The following is a 13,094-nucleotide window of genomic DNA, read 5'->3' on the forward strand; positions in this document are numbered from 1 at the left end:
TCCCCAATTCATTCTATGGGCCAACAGTGGCCATGGCCCACGGGCCCAGCCGCTCCGCGGCATGTGGGATCCTCCTGGACCGGGGCACAAACCCGTATGCCCTGCATCAGCAGGAGGACTCTCAACCACTGCGCCACCAGGGAAGCCCGAGGCCAATATAATCTTGATAACAAAACTAGACAAGGACAGTAAAATAAAGTGCTGTATAATCCAACCTCACTCATAAACATAGAGCCAAACATTCTAAACAATATCAGCAAATGAAATCCAGGAACATGTAAAAGGATAATAGGCCATGAGCAAATTGGTTTAATCTAGGCATACAAGGATCAGTTATCTTTAGAAAGTTAATAGCATTTACCACATTAAAAGATTAAAGGAGAGAAAAAAAGATTAAAGGAGAAAAACTGTATAATCATCACAGGAGATGCAGAAAAAAACACTTAATAAAATTCAATGCACATTGATGATGTAGATGAAAAATTAATCAATCAACCTGAGACAGAAATGAAAAATTTTATCCGAGCCAAATTTGAGGACTATAACCCAGGAAGAGCAACTCAGAAAGCTCTGAGAACTGTTCTGCCCATTAGAAGTCAAGGAACAGTTCTTTAAGTTTTTTGAGACAGAGGGCTGTACATCACATATTATTGACAGTTTACATGATCCAGATCTAAGTGTCATTGTGGTAGGTCATGTGGTCCCGTACAAGATCAAGAAAGAATGTTATCTTTTAAGGAGTCCTCTTGTGGGTGCTGGGAGAACGCTGCTGTTTATGGTTGAGCAGGTATTTCTGCAGATGCGGAGGTTTGGTCGATGCATAATGCAGATATACAATGCACAGTGGTGGGGAGATGGGAGGCAAAGGGCAGAGAAGAATTTTTTATGATTAAATTTTTCTTGTCTTGCCATAAAATATGAATTTTATTTCACAACAATAAGAAAAACTCTTAGGGAATTAGGAATAGAAGGAAACATTTCTAACCTGTTAAAGAGTATCTACAAAAAAAAAAATCCTACAGCAAATGGTCAACTATTGTAAATATTCTCTTTAAAATCAGGAACAGGACAAAGATGCACACTACTGCTTCTATTTATCAGCTCAGAATGGCAAGAAAAATAAAGACATAAGGATTAAGGGGGAAGAAACAAAATTGTCTTTATTCAGATTATATGACTATATTCCGAGAAAGTTCAAAAGAATCCACCAACAAAGTATTAAAGATATTCTTAGAATGGTTGCTGGTTAAAAAAAAATATGGAAATCTTTGCACTATTTCGATATGCCAACAATGGAAAATGTAATATTTTTTAAAGACACTTTTTTTTTTTGACTGCACCTCACGGCTTGTGGGATCTTAGTTCCCCAACAAGGGATCGAACCTGTGCCCCCTGCAATGCAAGCACAGAGTACTAACCACTGGACTGCCAGGGAATGCCCAAGAAAATATTATCAATAGCATTGAAAACCGCAAAATGCCATCTAACAAAAGAAATAAAAATCTTACTGTAAGACATCACAGAAGGCCTAAATTAAGTGCAGAGAGAGTCTGAGCCCATGTTCTTTTTTATTTATTTATTTATAGCTGCATTGGGTCTTTGCTGCTGCGCAAAGGCTTTCTCTAGCTGTGGTGAGCAGGGTTTACTCCTCGTTGCGCTTCGTTGCAGTGTGTGGGCTTCTCATTGCGGTGGGTTCTCTTTTTGCGGAGCACGGGCTCTAGGTGAGCAGGCTTCAGTAGCTGCAGCATGCGGGCTCAGTAGCTGTGGCTTGCAGGCTCTGGAGCACAGGCTCAGTAGTTGTGGCACAGGGGCTTAGCTGCTCCGCGGCATGCGGGATCTTCCCAGACCAGGGCTCGAACCCGTGTCCCCTGCACTGGCAAGTGGATTCTGAACCACTGCGCCACCGGGGAAATCCTGAGCCCGCGTTCTATGTAAGAAGATAAATCATGTCAGTTCTCCAGTGTGATTTACAGACTGGGGACCATTCTACTGAAAAGCCCTACAGGGTTCTTTTGTGGAACTTGGCCTGATTGTGATTTTGACTGAAGAATGAATGGCTGAAGCTTTCCAGAAGAAAAATAAGGTGGAGGGACCTGTCCAACCAGGTATCAAGAGTTACTATAAGGGTATTGTAACTGAGATTGTGTGGCACCTGCACGCCAGAAGAGAATGTAATGATCCCAGGAAGAAGCTGTGGGCATTTAAGACTTCCCTCCATTTCCCAGTGCTCCAGTAAAAAGCCCTAGTCCCCTGAGACTCTTCAGATGCTTAGGAGAATGAAGTCTGTAGTAATTTGTCTAGTTAATTGCTGTGATTCAAAAGTATAATAACTTGCCTTATCTTTCTGAGAGGGTCAAGTAGTTTCAGGCTGGCTTAGGTGCCCAGGTACCCTGGGGCTGCCTGGGCCTGGAGAGATTCATCTAAATATCAAAATACTTGAGTCCAGAGGGGATCCTTTCAGGAGATGAGGAGGACAGATGTCTCTTTCCCTTTATGAACAGATGGAAGTCATTTCTCTGAATCCCTCACCTAGGGATGTTGTGTCAGTCCACTCACAAAGGAAAAATTTCCATCAGTTCTCAATGGGCTGGGTCGGGGGAGGTCTGTGGGAGGTGTGAGGGATGTTTCATACTTACTATTACTGTGGGGTAATTCACAAGAAACCTGGTTTGATGCAGAACACCTTGTGTGAGCATTAGGACAAAGTTATCAATAATGAAGCTGAGGACTTCCCTGGTGGCGCAGTGGTTAAGAATCGCCTGCCAATGCAGGGGACACACGGGTTTGAGCTCTGATCTGGGAAAATCCCACATGCCGCAGAGCAACTAAGCCCGTGCGCCACAACTACTGAGGCTGCGTTCTAGAGCCTGAGAGCCACAACTACTGAAGCCCGCGTTCTAGAGCCCGTGCTCCGCAACAAGAGAAGCCACCGCAATGAGAAGCCTGCACACCACAACGAAGAGTAGCCCCCACTCAACACAACTAGAGAAAGCCCGTGTGCCACAATGCAGACAAAAATAAATAAATAAATTTATTTTTAAAAAATAATAGGGGCTTCCCTGGTGGCGCAGTGGTTGAGAATCTGCCTGCCAATGCAGGGGACAGTGGTTCAGGCCCTGGTCCGGAAGGATCCCACATGCCGCGGAGCAACCAACCCCGCGAGCCACAACTACTGAGGTCCGCGCCTACAGCCCATGCTCCACAACGGGAGAGGCCGCCGCAATGAGAAGCCCGTGCACCACAACAAAGAACAAAAGCAGCCAAAATAAATAGATTAAATAAATTTAAATAAATAAATAATAGAGCTGAATTTAAAAAACCCAACAGAAACTCATGCATATACATTGTTTTTTTAAAAATATGCCAGATCATTGGGGGAAAGAGGGACTAAATAAATGGCATTAGCACTCCTGGTTATCCAAATGGAAAAAAAAAAAATGAAGTTACCTTCTTACCCCATACTAAAGCTACTCCAAGCTGAATTAAGGACTTAAATGTTAAAATCAAAACTTTAAAAAAACATTAGGAAAATACGTGGGAGAGTAAGGGGGTAGGAAAGGATTCCTTAATCAAGACACAGAAAGTACTAACCATAAAATATTGGCTTTTTTTTTTTAAATTAATTAATTAATTTATTATTTTTGGCTGTGTTGGGTCTTCGTTTATGTGCCAGGGCTTTCTCTAGTTGCGGCGAGCGGGGGCCCCTCTTCATCGCGGTGCGCGGGCCTCTCACTGTCGCGGCCTCTCTTGCTGCAGAGCACAGGCTCCAGACGCGCAGGCTCAGTAGTTGTGGTTCACGGGCCTAGCCGCTCCGCGGCATGTGGGATCTTCCCAGACCAGGGCTCGAACCCGTGTCCCCTGCACTGGCAGGCAGATTCTCAACCACTGTGCCGCCAGGGAAGCCCTGGCATTTTTTTAATATTAAAGTAAAAAGACGAGACGCAAACCGAGATATTTACAACACACGCCACCGACAAAAACTTAATATCCAATTCAGAGCGCCAGGAAACAACACGAAAAGACAAGCCTTTCAGCAGAAACCTGGACCAAAGACCAGAACAGGCACTTCCGTAAGAGGAAACGTCAGGCCAACGCAAGTAAAACCAACTAAAGATGCTCGAACGCGCTAACAACCGCGGAACCGGAGCGGACCGGCAGCACCCCCAAAGCAATCTGCGGGTCTGACACTACCGTCCGCGTTGCTCAGCAACCGAGCCGGCCGTGGGGCGGGGCCTGAGCGCGCTTTCCGCCCCGCCCGACCGGAAGTGACGCCAGGAGCGGGGCCGAGCAGCCTGGTGGCGGCGCGGGCAACAGCTCTGGCATCCTCGGGAGGGCGCGGCGGCGGGTGAGTAGCGCGTCCTCTTCCTTCTCGCGCGTGCGCTCCGCGGCCTCGCGCGGGTCCACCTCTTCCCTCTCGGGCCGTGTCTCTCCGCGTCGGCGCGGGGCCCCGGGAGACCCCAGCCCCAAGAGCCCGCCCGTGCTCTCGCCCACCGCCCAGCGTTGGAGTCCGTGCGTGTCCGCGCCGCGCTGTGGGTGGAGGAGCTACGCGGGAGCCGGGCAGCGCAGCGGGTTGGCAGGACCGACTGCCACAGCCTGGGTTTGTGTGGCGCTCAGTTCAGCCCCGCTTTCCCCCAAAGACAGGATTTAACTCCCATTAGGAACCTTCCCACCCCAGTTGGCTGCACAGGAGGCAAGCTAGCCATCGCTGCACGGGTTGCCTGAAGTAATTAAAAATATACTAATACTAAAATGAGCTGCCTCTCGCCAGGGTCAGATATGCATGTCCTCTTTCTAGGACGGCGTCTGTTTGACGACTGGCTCAGTAATCCAAAGCTCAGCTGACGGTTACTCACCTATAGAGGTGATTGCTCCCTACAGCCTGTCTTACTAAGCAAAAGCAAAGCAGAGTTTAAAAGCGGGGAAGAACGCTGTCAGTCTGTGAGAGTTCTCACCTCCCCCATGACTTGATTGCCTGGGAGCTGACTGATAGGTTATCAGGGTATAGACAACTGCAAGTACTTGCAACTCCGTGATTTCAGCTGAGGAGCTTGTGCGATGTGCTCACCTACCCCTAGGCTGCTAATGTTCTTCTGAGCCTCAACCAGATGGCTCCATTGCTCTCTTTGCACTTTCCCTGTGAGCCTGAAGTTACAGCAGCCTAGATGAACTCAGCAAGTACTGAGTGTCTGCTGGGTGCCAGGCATATAGCACTCATCAAGACAGAATTCCTGTCCTCAAGGAGCTTCAATTCTATGGGAGGATACAGATAATAAGTAAGATAAATAAGCAAAATATGGAGCATGCTAAAGAGAGAATACGGATCAGGAAAGAGTGAAATGGAAATGACCCTGTTATCAATGAAGTGGACATTTATTTGGGCATTTTACCAGTTCTCTGAGTCCTTGTTGCACGGATTGGAGTGCTTTTGGCTTCAAGTGTCAAGCGTCCATTAAAACGAGATCAACCTCTGGAGGCATTCCACCTACTTTCACTTAGGAAAGTCCAGGGGACCAGAAATAGATGGGGCCAGGGGCTTAAATGAGATCATCAGGATTTAGTGATGGAGTGTGGGGGTCTTACTACCATCCTCTCACACACTTTCTCTTTGACCTGTTTCTCTCTATGTTGCCTTTCTTCTTCTCAGGTTCCTGCCTCTGCTCTACCTGCTTGTATTAGTTATATGCTGCTCCGTAACAAATCAACATCAATGATGTTTTAATGGATTAAAACATCAAACATTTATTACCAGTTTCTGTGGGTCAGGAATTCAGGAGTGAATTAGGTGATTATAGTTCAAGGACTCTCATGGGATTCTTTTTTTTTTTCCACGCCATGCAACATGCAAAATCTTAGTTCCCCAACCAGGGATCGAACCCATGTCCCCTGCATTGGGAGCGTGGAGTCTTAACCACTGGACCGCCAGGGAAGTCCCAAAGGACTCTATGGGGTTACAACCAAGATATTGGCTGGGGACACAGTCATTTAAAGTCTTGATTGGGACCGGAGGGTCTGACTTCAAGACAGTCCACTCACTCAAGGCCTCAGTTCCTTGCTGGCTGGCTGTTGGCTGGAATCCTTATTTCCTAGCCACAGGGCCCACGTCCTCACATGTCGTTGTCTTCCCTAAGAGCAAGCGATAAGAGAGGAGAGAGAGGACGGTGGAAGTCACCATGGTTTTTATGATCTAATTTTGGAATTTTGCTGCTGCTCCTGCCATATTCTGTTTGCTGGCATCACTAGGTACTAAAGACTTCACCTTTGAAGGGAGGCACATCAAAGAGCTTGTGAACATATTTTAAAACCACTCCTGTGGGAAAAGAGTGCCTATTCCTGTAATTCCAGTTGCAGTTCCGGATCTAGTATTCAGTTGGGTCCTAATCATGTGAATCTGATTAGTTAGCTAGCCCTGGGTAAGGAGCCCTCCCCAAAGTTACCAGAACCACACTAAGCTTGTGGGAAAGTGGATTTACCCAAACAAAGCCCAGGTGCTGTTACAGAGAGAAGGAGTGGATGTCGGGTAGTCAAATTGACCCCTATGTCTGATACATGCTATCTATTTCAAATCAGTTAGAAAAGTTTACAAGCAGAGCATAGCAAGAATTGGACATTTATTCAGACAGGTGAATGTGTATGTTTATTTTATGCCGTGCACTATGCTTTGTCCTGGGAAGACAAAGGCAATAAACGAGTGATGCCCTCCGAAGTTCTTCACCATCTGGGGGTAGGTCTCACCAGTGGCTCAGTGGGTATGGAGCAGTGGTGGGTGGTGGGTGGGTGGGGGACTGGTTTGAGTGGGCTATGAAGGCCCAGTAGGAGTTACTGGTAGGTCAGCCTTGTGACGGGGGAACAGACGTTGGGTATAGGGTTTGGGAAGACATGATACTAGAGGTAGGCGATAGCCAGGTGGTGGAAAGACCTGAAGGCAAACTCAGGTGGCTGAGCTTTGTTCTAAAGTTGTGAAGCGTCAGTCAAGAATTTCAAGCAGGGGAATGACATGATCAGGAGATATTAGAAAGATGTCTCTTGCAGCATCAAGGAAGGTTTGAGAGGGCTACAGAAATCCAGGTGAGAAGTTATAAAAATACGATCTAAAGCAGCGGCCGTTGAAAGGAGGGGTTCAACTGAAGAGATACGTCAGAATCTACAGGGTTTGTGGTTGTTGCAAAATTTACTACGTACCTCACCCGAAACCAGTCTTTAGAAAAACCACAAACTTAGTGAGTTTTGTTCCCGCTCTGACTTTGTAAAATCCTTCATGGAGCTTAGGTTGTCTGGATGTAGTGTCCAAAAAGAAGAATGCTGATTCCTAAATGAATAACCAGGAAGCAGATATTGAGAGATCTAGTGGCATATCTCTAACTGTTTAAAAATTGGAGTAAATTTTTTAAGAAATTGGAGGTGGGGCATGGGAGAGAAGTGTGGTCTGTAGATGGAAAAGGTTGGCTCTGTGTTGGTAATTGTTGAAGCTGGGTCGTGGATGAATGGGGCTGGTGGTCTCTACTTTCATGAATATTTAAACATTTATGTGACAACAGGTTTTTAAAAAATAAAGGTAAATAAGTAAAGTGAAGTTAAGGCATATTTATAGGGTTGATCAAAAGTGATCAAGTAAGAATTATACTTTATCTTCTTAAGAGCTTCTGCTGTCCTTAATGTAAGGACAAGAAGAAACACTGATTTGTGGGGGAATCAAAGGAAATTGAATCTTCCTTAGAACTCAGGAAAAAAGCTTACTCCATGTTATTTTACAGACAAACCTACAAAACTTGTTCTGTGTAACAGTTGCTTGTCTAAAATTCTGATAGCCACTTCTCCGTAACTCCCTTTTAGGTGGTATGTGAGCTGCCCTCAATTACTCTGAAAGTTTTGCATCTCGTGGAGAGGAACTGTGTGCTGAGGTTCAGGTCCTAAGCACTGAGCTGCCTGTGAAACACTTGCCTTTAACCGGGAACCATGCATGACCTTAAAATTTGTTCTCATTTGAAAGATGATTAAGGGCCTATTGTCTGTCTTGAGATTATTGTTTGGTGAAGAGAAGAAGTAGTTGTTCGGCTGTAAACGGCTGAACACTGTAGCCGTCATTGTCTGACTTCTGCTTTGCTCAGCCGAAAACCCAGTCTGCCCAGTTGGGTTCTGTGGGCGTCTCTCACATGCCTCTGGTTGAAGTGCTGTCAGAACACTCGGGCCACTGGGCCGGGACACAGGCCTCCTAATGTATAAGAAATTCCTAAACCGTTTGTATATGTCACAGCTGGCTTTGGGGACGAGCATTTGAGCACTCACACTATAAGATCGGTTTGTGGGGCTTCCCTGGTGGCGCAGTGGTTGAGAGTCCGCCTGCCGATGCAGGCGACGCGGGTTCGTGCCCCAGTCTGGGAGGAGCCCACATGCCACGGAGCCTGTGCTTCCGGAGCCTGTGCTCCGCAACAGAAGAGGCCACAACAGTGAGAGGCCCGCGTACCAGAAAAAAAAAAAAAAAGATCGGTTTGTGATTACAGGTCATGAGGTCTGTGCATCCAGACAAGCTCTTGAATGAAGAACTTGATGGGCCTTATCTCACCTTCTTGTCAAGGAATGGCTCCCAAAAGCTCTCTCCCCCGTTTCACTGACACTTAGTTTAACTGACACTTACCAAGTGTCTGTCGTTTGTTTAGCACCAGGGAAGTCCTGCTGCCCTAAAATAGCTCTCGGTCAGAGGCTGTGGGAGGAGTATTATGGGTGCTTTGAAAGAAAAAGTTCGAGTTCTCAGGTGGAAGGTGGCCTTCCTGGTCCGTGGTGCTCACGTAGGCTTGATGGTAGTCCAGCCAAGGCTTGGAGCACTGAGAGGGCCTCCTGGCAGGAGGACCATCCTGAGGGAAGACTTGAAAATCCGGATCCCTGGGAGTTCCCTGGTGGTGCAGAGGTTAGGACTCTGCGCTTACACTGCTGAGGGTGCAAGTTCAGTCCCTGGTGGGGAACTAAGATGCCATAAGCCGCCTGGCACAGACAAAAAAAAGAAAAGAAAAGAAAACCAGGATCCCTTACTGGTCAAATCACAGCAAGGCCAAGTGGACAAAAGGCGATTTGCAGATAAAACACATGCCCAGTGGATACATAACAAGATGCAGTATGTTTTGTCTAATGTAATTTCTGTCCTCTAGAAAAGTAACCCCGCTGAGTGTGAACTGGGGGTGAGAGCTCCCCAGTGGAAAGAGAGAAATCTGCTCCACTCCCAGCTGCACCTTCAGAGTCACCCTGGACCATATCAGTACGCAGTCCAAGAGTGGTAAGCTGATCTTTTCATGGTTTAATCCAGTGACAAAATCCTTTCAGTTTCTATTACTAACTGGTGAAGCTAGATAGTAAAGTTAATCTATAATCAGAGTCTTTTCCTAAGTATTCCTTACATATTTTCTCCATTTAAAAAGCTCATCTGCACAACATTGTAAATCAACTACACTCCAATAAAAATTAAAAAAATAATAAAAAATTAAAAAGCTCATCTGCTGTTTCCTCCAGGCCTCTCCTCTGCCTATTTAAATGTATTTTCTCTCTATGTGTTTTCTAATTTGCAGGTACCTTTGATTAAAATAATGTCTACTTTGTGAAATTGTCACCCTAGTGAGGTCAAGTAATACGAGAAGTAGCTGTTCCTGTGTGAGTGGAGGAAGGTGTTCTGTGTCTGGGCAAATAGAAGTGGGCTACTCCTTCCGTATTCTGTCACAGAGCTGACTGTAGTACCAAGTTCTCAAAATTCTCAACTAAAACCAGAGTTAAGATTTTAAGGCATCCAGTTTAAACTGAACAAAAATTTTACTTAGTTTAAACCAATTTTTAAAATATGCAAACTACCTTTCCAGTGGAAGTGCTTAATTTTCAAAGTCTGATCTCTTTGATTCGTTGTCCGAAAAGAATTCTGTAAAATTGAAAATTTAAAAATTGGGGGTGGTGGTGCATCTCTTATTAAAGTCCCCTGAAGTGATCTTTTCTCCCCCCCCAAAAAAAAAGTTACCAAATTTTAGTTTAAAAAGGTTAAACCCCCTACTTTCATAATATCTATAGAATTGTCAGTTATTTGTTGGGGCAATTTTCCCTTTTTCCTCTGCCCTTGTTAGAATCTTTTTTTTTTTTTTAAGATTTAATTTTATTTATTTTTAGCTGCATTGGGTCTTCATTGCTACATGCAGGCTTTCTCTAGTTGTGGCGAGCGGCGACTACTCTTTGTTGCAGTGCGCGGGCTTCTCAATGTGGTGGCTTCCCTTGTTGCGGAGCATGGGCTCTAGGTGTGTGGATTTCAGTAGTTGCAGCATGCAGACTCAGTATTTGTGGCTCGCGGGCTCTAGAGCACAGGCTCAGTAGTTGTGGCTCACGGGGTTAGTTGCTCTGCGGCATGCGGGATCTTCCCGGACCAGGGCTTGAACCCACGTGCCCTGCATTGGCAGGCGGATTCTTATGCACTGAGACACCAGCAAAGTCCCTGCCCTTGTTAGAATCTTTTTTTTTTTTTAACAGCATCATTGCTTATTTATTCTCAGTGTCTCACCTGTTAGAATCTTTATGCTTTCTTTATCCATCAAAAAAAGTTAGAGACATTTTTATTTTTGAATTTTCTGTTCTCTCTGTCTCAGTAAACTGTTCTCAAGAAAGAGATCTTGGAGAAAAAGGAGTTATTTCCTTTACACAAATACTGCGTATTCCTGCCCCTCCAAATGTTAATTGTTACTGGGCTTTACTGTCCTTCCCCACCAGGGAGGAGGGCAGGTTTGGCCTTGAGCAGACACACCTGCAGGTGTGTGGCCCTTTGAAAAGCTGTACACAGGGATTGCATGTTTATCTCAAGCAGGTTATTCTTAGACTCATACCTTTTACCCTAATGTGTATCATATTGATACATTTTCTTTCTCATCTCTCACATTTTTCTTCATTTCTTTTTTGTTTCGTTTTACTTGACACTTAAGTCAAAAAGTGTGCCGCATAGTCATCATTTCAGAAGCTCAGAAGTGGCAGGAGAAAATCCCAGTCAGTGACTGTCTGGAAATCCTCTAAACCGATTTCTGATCTCTGTCCTTAAGACCACGAGCTAGTTAGAAATGACAGAAAAGGACATTAGATGCAAATGAGGTAAAGATACAAGTCTCTTAACCTCAGAGTCTTTCCCTTTATTATCCTTTCTTCATTTGCTGTGTCCTAACAGCTTTTGTTTTAAGTGAAAACTTCATTCCTTTGCAGTACCTGGGAAGTGTGTTCCTTTAATTTTCTGTATATGTGTACAAATGTGCATTGTGTTTCCCTTAAGATCTGCTGCCCTGATGTTCCCCAGGACCCCTGTTCTCCAGACTTCTCACATTGAGTTTAGCTAACACAGAAATATGCGTTTTTATGCCCAGGTTGGACTTCCAGAAGCCTGTCTTTCCAATGGGCCTGTTACTTAGAGCACATAGGCCGTTGGCTATGGGTCTTTTCTGTGCTGGACAACGAGGAGCTAGTAAACACACCTGATTTCAGGGATGCGCTTTATTCTAGGTTATGGTTGCAGCTGCTTCATTGCTGTATTGGAGGCAAAAGACTTTTTAGGTTTCTCTTACTTCTTTATGTGGAATTTAACAACAGCAGCTTCGATTTGAAACAAAAAGGAAAAGAGCCTGGAGTTCACAGACTTAGTGATTCGGCTTAGGGTTAACCCTTTGCGTCTGCTGGGGTCAGGTTGGCACCTTGAGCTGCCTGTGTGCCTTTGGTGTGAGCCTTCTGCCACAACACCTGGGCTCAGGATCAGGCGTGTCCTCAGTGTTGGCGGCGCTGGGGCCCCGCCGTCGCCACAAGCGCTCCCCTGCTGTCCAGACGGTCCTGCTCCCGGGCCCTCCGTGACCTCGGGCACCTGCGTGGTACTGTACATGTTCCCGGGTGTCACTGTACACGAGCAGCAAGGAACCACACGGACCTTTTCCCCACGGTGGGAAGGGAAGTGATTGCCGTGGGGGGTTTGCAGAAAGGCTGTAATTATTTTGAAATAGTGGCAGGTTGGGGGTTGGCTGTTCTTTTGGATGTCCTCGTAGAACTGCACTGTGGTTGATGTTCTGCCAAGAACAAGCAGAACAAAACAGAAACAGTACCCACCTCTGGAGCAGAAACTTCATGATTGGGCAGTTCTGAGGTGTCGCCGGGCCCTGGGGAAGCTCTGACCCCCCTCCCTTGCTCAAAGTTTGTTTGTTTGGTTTTTTTTTTTTTTGCGGTACGCGGGCCTCTCACTGTTGTGGCCTCTCCCATTGCGGAGCACAGGCTCCAGACGTGCGGGCTCAGCGGCCATGGCTCACAGGCCCAGCCACTCCACGGCATGTGGGATCTTCCCGGACCGGGGCATGAACCCGTGTCCCCTGCATCGGCAGGCGGACTCTCAACCACTGCGCCACCAGGGAAGCCCTCAAAGTTTGTTTTTTAAATTATTTTTTAAATTTATTTATTTATTATTTATTTATTTTTGACTGCGTTGGGTCTTCGTTGCACGCAGGGTTTCTCTAGTTGCAGTGAGCAGGAGCTACTCTTTGTTGCGGTATGCGAGCTTCTCGTTGCGGTCGCTTCTCTTGTTGCGGAGCACGTGGGCTCAGTAGCTGTGGCTCGTGGGCTCTAGAGCACAGGCTCAGTAGTTGTGGTGCACAGGCTTAGTTGCTCCACGGCATGTGGGATCTTCCCGGACCAGGGCTCGAACCCATGTCCCCTGCATTGGCAGGCGGATTCTCAACCACTGTGCTACCAGGGAAGCCCCTCAAGGGTTTTAATTTTTTTTTTTAAACTGTTTATTTGGAACTAATTATAGACTCACAAGATATTACAAAAAGCTTGAAGTGCTTTCCCCCGGGCCTGGTGGTGACGTCCCTGGGGCTAGCGCATTATCAGAGGTGGGAGCTAGATGCTGGCACAGTGCTGATCACTGCGCCACAGACCTGCCCCATTCCTGTTTCGCCAGTTCTCACATGGGCTCCCTTGTCTGTGTGTCTGATGATATGAGAGTCTATCACATGTGGACGTTTGTGCAGCCAGCAGCACAGTTGGCACGTGGGCCGACCCACCTGACACGGGCCCATCCTCACTGCCCCTCCCCACCCGGCACTGTGGTCCCA

General features: G+C 46.3%; 1 protein-coding gene across 5 annotated transcripts in view; it reads left to right on the plus strand.

Annotated features, from left to right (window-relative positions):
- The first annotated feature begins 4,259 nt into the window (after positions 1–4,259).
- Positions 4,260–13,094, plus strand: part of FAM234A (family with sequence similarity 234 member A) — a 31,213-nt gene continuing 22,378 nt past the window's right edge. For 2 of the 5 annotated variants that reach the window (XM_032605342.1, XM_032605347.1), the window contains exons 1-2: positions 4,260–4,345; positions 9,141–9,265. The gene's annotated coding sequence lies outside the window, so the exon portion shown is untranslated. Of the gene's footprint in view, positions 4,346–4,373; positions 4,598–9,140; positions 9,266–13,094 lie in introns of those variants that run through there. The other 3 variants (XM_032605343.1, XM_032605345.1, XM_032605346.1) reach the window with 3 other exon arrangements.

The sequence above is a fragment of the Phocoena sinus genome, chromosome 15, assembly GCF_008692025.1.
Source record: "Phocoena sinus isolate mPhoSin1 chromosome 15, mPhoSin1.pri, whole genome shotgun sequence".
In the NCBI taxonomy this organism is placed as follows: Eukaryota; Metazoa; Chordata; class Mammalia; order Artiodactyla; family Phocoenidae; genus Phocoena; species Phocoena sinus.